Source organism: Pomacea canaliculata, linkage group LG3, assembly GCF_003073045.1.
Source record: "Pomacea canaliculata isolate SZHN2017 linkage group LG3, ASM307304v1, whole genome shotgun sequence".
Taxonomy (NCBI): Eukaryota; Metazoa; Mollusca; class Gastropoda; order Architaenioglossa; family Ampullariidae; genus Pomacea; species Pomacea canaliculata.
Genome location: NC_037592.1, coordinates 19506027 through 19514412, shown reverse-complemented (window position 1 = coordinate 19514412; position 8386 = coordinate 19506027).

Genomic DNA, 8386 nt, shown 5'->3' with positions numbered 1-8386 from the left:
TTGCAAACTTTCCTTACCTCCACATGCTTCTGTACTCTGGCAGAGGTAAGAAAACGGATTGTCGCAAGACCAGTCTTGCAGTCTATAGGTCGTGTCGCCGGATACCTTGACTTTTGTCATGGCCACACAGGCCTCAGTCTTCTTTGCCGCGCTCGACCATAGTCCATCAGGCACTGAAGCGTGTGTAGTTGTCCACTGATAGGCGCCTTAAAGCAGTAAGAAACTTCTGTCAGTTAGTTTTGTCATTTAAACGGCACTCGCTGCAATACCGACTGACCGACTCACGTATGCATTCACTTGCTCGCGCGGGGGCACACATACACACATTTAAGTGTGCATACAAACAAATCAGAGAAATGCACTCCTGCTTGTACAAATCTACATACTAGAGATGAGATTCAGAGACAAACCTTAACAATCAGGTAGAGACTACAGGACAGAAAAAGTACAAAAGTGCAGACAGGCAAAGAGATAGCTAACTAATTTACCACCTGATTGCACTTGTTGAGCACCCACCCACACCATTGAGTACTCCTTGCTTTCCGCTAAGGCGTCTAGAGTGCTGATGTCTGCCACTGTACTAGCCCAGCCTGTCTTGCAGAAACTCTCAAACTGATTGCCTTTTCTGGTCTGCTTTGCAACTCCGTAACAGTGGTTATCAACCCAGAACCAGTCTATGTCGTCTGCTACAACATGAACTGCAAAGACGATTGGAGTAGAACATACTGGGACGTGTTATCAGGCTTATTCTTACAATCATTTATTCAGACAGCACTGGCCAGTTTATTAAGAAGTCGTTTATACTTTTCTCTCCATCTTTTCGGTTCAGCTAACATTTAAAAAAAATCACCGGCAAGTTAGAACAAGGTGAAAGTTTATCTACTTTAGCAAACTAAGGATAAACTGGTTTATCTACCGTAGAAAATTAGATATAAATGAAACTTTTTTTTTAATTGTCAGAGACACGATTAATCGACTAAATTTTTCGGACGAATTCCGTCAATAACTGTTATTTTATTAAGGCCTAGATGTTATGCCTGTGCTATCTAAGGAAATTATTTACCTGAGGTAATAAACGACCACACCAAAAGCAGCGCCGTCATCCTGGATATCTCGGTAGACACTGCTGTGTGAACCCAGGTGCTGTCAGCATCCGAGACAGACGTCATTCTGCTGCTGAAAATAGCCTGCACGTTACTGGCTGGCCCGCTCGCTCACTTGCTTAACACGAGGTGCCAGCAACTGCCATAGGGGCTCAGCCACATGTAAAGGAGACAAAAGAAGTTTAAATACAAAAACAAAAAACAAAAAAAACAACAAAACAAAAAAACCCACAGCGACCTTTAGTCATGTGTTCATAAATAAAATATTGATTAAGCTGTCAACAATAGTGGCATAACGTTTCCTGTCGGAACCCTAGTAACTAAACGCATAGAACTGTCACAGGAATAGTGTATCCAGACGGCGCATGACTGTAACGAATTGTCTGACTTCACGGGCGCAGGTAGAAGCGCTTTCTCGATGATGAGGATAGGTGGACCTTGCCAGCGGTCGTCAATAATATCACTTGGCAAACTGTATTTGCCTCCCTCCGAGATGTTTGCATCCATAAAGAACCAGTTGATCAACTCACTCTTCTATCGATACTAACGTCTGCTCTCTACGTATATTTTCTCTATCGTCCTTGTTCGACTGAATTTCTTCAAACATCTCCGCGCTTCACGTTTTATTTAAGTAAACCCAAGTAAACAATTTGCTTTTTCTCAAAGAACACAGCATTGGGTCTATTAAAGGTAGCGAATTTAAAAAAAAATCTAGTTAACTACACACTTAGGAAAGCGGATAGCCGATGGTTAGAGCGCTGGCGTCCAAAGTGAGAGGCTCGTTGGTTCAATGCCCGAGTATCGCAGCAAACTTTCCCCCACTCCACCCAGCTGGCGGAATTGGGTAACTGACTCCACTAAAGGTTGGGGAAGGTAACGAAGCGAGGGAGAGGGATGGGCACCGCCCTCACGTAAAACTAGCCCCGAGAAAAATGAGGTCTTTAACACCACACTCCCTAACGACCTGAAAAGGACAGCTGACGAATTTACATTTTCTTATTTTTTTAAACAACAAACAGACAAATAAAGAAAGAAACAAGAAAGCAATAAAAATCAATATTTAGAAGTCAGAATGTTTCCAGTTTACTTAGCATAATGTTTTGTAACCATAGTTTAAAAAATTCAGCAAAGCACTTCCATAATAAACACTTCAATAAACGTCTTCAATAATTCAGTGTGTATGATTTACCACCTCACATGTGATAGAAAAGGATTGGAAATCGATCTTCATCAGATTCTTTAGAAAGTAAAAAACATAGGCCACCTATCAGTAACAGACTAAATAGAAATTAATTTTACTAACTGCACAGCTGTGAATGTATGATTGGGGTGTGCCTGTGTGTGTGTGAGATGGAGAAGTCGACTTTCTACTTAATTTCCAAGCATATTTCACATGGCTAGAGCTGCTGAGGAAAAAAAAGGTATTTAATTAAAAGGCCTCATCAAAGCATACATCCATCATTCTGACAGTTGTGATGCTCCATAGACAGTTTATTGAAAAAAATGATTGAGACTTTTATTGAGGGGCGTGAGCACTGGACAAGTTCGGGCTTGAGGTGGCTGTTAGTTGTTCTCAATCTCTTTGACGTTCATGCCTAGAATGCCAGGCTACATCTAAAAATTCTCTGTCGATTTCTCCGAAAGTTGGTTGCTTATAGGGTTAATAAGTTCAGCGCTTTCTGAACCAGCTTCCTATGATGACCATCTATCAGGCCTTCAGGCACCTTCACTAACTAGGTTTACGGACCTGCAGTTCGATGGTTTGCATGGTTCTCTGAGTTTATTGCAATCCACACCTGGGAAAAAGCACTGAACAATTGAAGATTATCCTGTCTAGAGGAATGGAAAATAAAACACTCAATTAGATATTCTAAAGTTAGTAATTATAATGTTTAATTAAATTACAAGTTACCACCAAATTTAATTTAAAAGCTGTTGTTCTCTCTCTTCTACCCGATAGCCTTAACTTTCATTCCGCATTTACTTCTCTTGGTATTTTCTTCTCTTGTCATAGAGATTTTTTATCTTTTATCTTAAACTCTAAGACAGGTTTGTCCACGGTTGATTTAGACGATACTGTCTGCGATGTAGATACCTGTAAACTGTAGAGACTACATATGAGGTTGTCGAGAGACAACTATTGACGTAGAGATAAGTATTGACGTTGTCGAGATAACTATTTGGACTCAGCAGACACGTGTTCACCATAGAGACATCACATTTTTGTGAAAATCTGTCTCACAATCTCTGCCAATATCGTCACGTTTTCAGCAACTACTTTACTGTCCTAATTAACATGAACTTTATGCGAATCCATGACTCGAACAGCGGCTGGACATGTCTGCACACAGCTCTGCAGCTCGCAATTACGATACTCCTCTAGTTTTTCATATGATAAAACGCAGATTTTGCCTCTGATTAAGCATCAACAGGCCTGACGAGGGGGGGGACAGGGGGGTCTGGTGTACCCGGGCCCCCGGCTGTCAAGGGGGCCCGGCCTTGGTCAGTGGATTTTTTTTTCGTCTTCTCCTTTTCTTTTTCTTTTAAAGAAAGGTCTAAGGACAGAACACCCAAGCATTACACATGCAGAAGTTGAGTTTGAGTGTAGATATTGAGATTCGAATTGTAAACATACATTATATACTGGGAAAATAATTTACGATTACAAGTACAAGGGGCCCGGAGAGGTCTGTCCCGGGGCCCGGGCTGGCTCTCGGCGGCCCTGAGCATCAATTGCCTTATCTAGGGAAGGGTTGGCCAAAGTTTTCTTTTTGTAACCGGTTTTAGAATTGTAGACTATGCGGAAAGCCTGTTACATGGCAAAAACTCACGCCAAGCAGCTACACAACAAATTTTGTGAAATATGCGTATATAATGTGTTCCCTTAAACACTTTTAATGCGAAAAGTGAAGCTGTTTGAATTCGCTCATGAACCTTTCACAATCTGGCAGCGCTTTCCGATGTGGCAATTCGCAGAACTGCAGCCAAATGCTCGCCTGTCATTTCCCCGCAAACGCAGATCGAACTTTTTCTGCTTCATGATTGAAAAAGTCAGTTCGCACACACAATTCAAACATCACCACGAAGGGTGAGCTGTTCTCAGCTGAGCACGTTGGACGGTTTCTTTCAAACCTTATAATTTTTCAGGAGTTTTTGTCTAATTATCTAAATTTAAAACTATTATGCAGCATATATGGTGTATATCAAAGTTATAAACAGCATGCCAAGGCATAATCTCCCGTTTCGAGCGACATGTGGCTCTTATCAGTTGTATGTGTCGCCGAGCTCGGTTCAGAAGTAAACACTATGCAGCCTTTGTAACCATCGTCTTCATAGTGGGTGCATTACTTCGATGTGGAGACGTAGAAAGCAACCCAGGCCCTGCAAAAAGATAGGCTCTGCTTACGAACATCAACATCGTTACCTAGACAGCGGGATGAACAACATGACTTGTCCACTAACTGCGTCGAAAACACATCACCAGAGCAACCGTCCATAGCAGATGTAATGAAAACTTTGAACTCCATAGACCAAAAAACTTGACAGCATGAATGATAAAGCGCAAGAACGATTAAATTAAATTCAATCCTCAGAGACATGACGGAAGTGATGAAAGAAAATATGGCATCGAAGGAGAAAATCTCTCAACTAGAACACAAACTAGACGACATAGAGGGAAGAAACAGACGTGAAAATCTATTAGTCTGTATATAAAATGGCACCATTGGTACTACATATCTTTGTTTCTTTGTACTGTTACAATTCAGCTGAAATGGGCCAAACATTTCTATTTTTATGTCATTGTCAGCAATAGAAGGGAAGAGAGACGAAGATGATATACCGTCATATGAAAAGCCGAGAACGGCAGACTGGACAAATATACTCACTTATAGCCTGATACATTTTGACTCAACTAATTCATTGTACAACATATCAGCAGTGTATACTGCTCCGTACATAAAACATTTATGTACAGGTACTTCCTATACTTTTTATTATTTGTGCAGATATACCTCAAAGACTGTCACTAGTGACAGCGTAACTTGTCAAAACTATAGGCAACTGTCACTGGCGATTTGTATTTTTTTCAGTTTCTCGTGACTCGGTTAGTAATTCAGTCAGCCGTTCTTTGGGAGACGCCTGCTAGATCTGAACACATACACACCACACTAACACAGACCACACACACACATTCTGAAAGGTACCCGTTGCATAAAAACGAAGGGCAAGACACACTTGCAATGTAAGTGTGACATTGGCCCCCCAAGTCCGCTTGTTTGTCGTCGACGATCTCCAGGAAGTCATTACATCGAAATCTTAATCTTTGATAGAGAGCTAAGTCATTCCATGAATCAGTGGGATTAGTTCGATCGCGAATTATTCTGTTTCTGCGAAGATTTCTTTCCGCTTATACAGTATCAAGTATGCCGCAGACATCTTTAGCGAGCCTCGCGCGAGTTAGAGGCGGGGAGGGTCGCCTCTACACTTACGGGTGGAATCGCCCGCTAGAGCATCCGACACTTGACACACGACTCAACCTTTACTGCTGGGCGGACCTCGAGGCGCGATGAAATTTCAGCCCCTGGCTCTGAGTGGGGCTCCAGCGCTGACACCCTCCCCACTTTCTCTCGTCCAGGCACAGTTTCCCCGGGCCCTCTGTAGGTGCGAAACCTGAGCAGCCCGTTGGTCACGTGGGCCCCTGCTCGCAGGTTCGCACCCTCGCTGCTCCGCAGGAAGGCGTGGCCGTACCCGGGCAGAGGAGGGTCAAGTGTCCACGCGCTGACAGGGCGTTGATGGTGCAGGTGGACGGGCGGACCTTGATGAAATGGCGAAGTGGGAGAGTGGAGATAAAAACTTAGACGAAGCTGAAGAAGGGGGGAGAAAGTGAAAGGGAGGGGATGCTGTCCAGTCCCGGAAGGAAGAGACTTGCGAAGGCGTTGCGAGCAACTGACGCGTGACGACAAGCGCCGCGGGTCAGGGCTCTTCGGCTCGCGAGACGGGTAGGGCTACGCACGGACGAGGTGAACTGTCCCTTGATTCCACCCCCACCCCTATCCGCGCGCGCACACACACACGACGACAGGCCAGCAAAGTACGCCAAGCACAGCACAAACAGCAAAAGAATCGTCGACTCGCGACATCCTGTAGCATCAGTTCTCATTTATATACGTTCTACAGCAGACGATCTCTTAGGGGCTGTGAAGATCAGCCATGTCAACGATCCTAGGATAATTATTAATTGGATGGACCCTCATTCCTCAACGATTTGGAGGAATCATAATTTCTCATCACAAGAGCTGTCATTCCTCAATCATTCAAAGGACACCTCATTCTTCAACAGTTTGGAGGAACTTTCATTCAAAATACTCAAATACCGAAATACTTAGTCATTCTTCATTTCTCAATTACAAACAGTATGTATGGCTGGAAAGTATTTCTTTTTTTTTTTTTTTTTTTTTTTTTACATTTTCATCTAGTCCCTCAATCTATCCATCTCATCCATCTGGATGGACTCCAAATAGGTAAAGATAAACCTCACAAACTCAAGGCTGAATTAACACTGAATTGTACGTGGTCCACCCTATCTACAACATGATGTGTTCATGGCTAATGCATGCTCTCTTTGTATACGGCCTTTAAACATCCCCGATAAATCATGTAGCAACTTTTGCCGACAGAACCCAGTAGAATCGTTTGGGAATGCCGTACTCTGTGCCCCAGTCATTCAAAAATAATACTAAACTGAGGTAGCCTACAACACAAGGATCGCATTGTCAAGTTGATGAACCTCCCGTATGCACCTTTAGGAGAGCTGTGACATTGCTGAATTTCCACGGCTGTATCCTCACATTTGGAGTAACAATAGCAATATAACACTACGGTTCTAATGACATTGCATTGATGCTGTAGTGCTACTCTACTACTAATTCTAGTTGTAGTAATATTACTGTCAAGTTGCAGCATCACTTCGTATGATGGGATTATTGACGAGAATCATCAGTTGAGGGAAGAGCACTGTTCTCTCAAAATTGTAGTCAGACGTAACTCCTACTGCAGGGCTAGATGGCGTTGTGTCTTATGTTACGTTAATGTTCTATGACATAACAGCTCAAAGTCTGGCCTAACATTCAGTATTTGTTCGATCCTGCTGCTGCCTCTGCTAACACATTGATGCCACAGTTTCCAGCACGACCATCGTAATTTTCATGGTGAAAAGTTGAGAAACTGCGTCTCCAGTCCAGTACCACACTGAAGTGTACAGCACCACACTGTGTAACACAACACTTAAGTATACAACACCACACTGAAGAAGAAGTCGCAGCCACGAGTACAGGAGTACTGCACCCATTCGGGTGTGCTTCATCCTCCCAGGTATACATCACCGAACTGCAGTGTACAGACAGACACGTGTACCGCAATTGGGGCATTACTTGGCAGCTTCAGTAGAGCGGAGAGAATGACTCTACACAAAAAAGCTATGAAAGTGAGATTGCCTAACACCGGCCCTGACCATAACCAACACCACAAGTGTAGAAAACCACAACCTAGTGTACACACTCAGGTGTACAACCAGATATACAACACTGTCCTGAGGTGTACAGCACCACACCTAGGTGTGTATTGCACTATATTCATTCATGCTTATAAAACTGCATGCTGTCAAAAACAATTTATCACAGAAGAAAGTCATGAAAACTTTACTCCTCCCTCCATTGCCATCATAACTCACAATTTTCTCAATAAGTCAATAAGTAATACCTAGCAATATCATTAGTCTCAAGTGGGACATAGAATCATCATTAGTAACAGACAGTACCATCATTAGTAATACATAATGTAGCGGGAGCGCTTGTGTAGGGCAGCGTGTACTGCTGACAGTGCTTGTTCCCTCCCCCTCGCATCCCCTTCCACCCAACGGCGCAGCGCGAGACGGACAGCAGCAGCGGGTGACGCAGCACCCAAACTGTCCAGTACAAATAGTGGGCAAAAATCAGTGCTTGCACCTGTTTCCCGGCACGGGAACTGGTCCTGCTTGTTGGATGATGGCAATGCCAGTGACAAGTACGCAAACACACAACTTGGGCCTCCTTGCATCACTTCTACCTTGTGTCTCTCTTACAGAGACTGAAGATGCTTAATCAGTTAACAAGAATACTGTGTCTCATCCATGCCAGACTCCCGCCAGTTTCCAATACAGTTTTTTTTTCTACACTTTTCCCCTTCTCTCTCCCCTCTTTAATGCTTAGCGATTACAGCTTGTGCAGTAAGGCTAGCGTTACCAA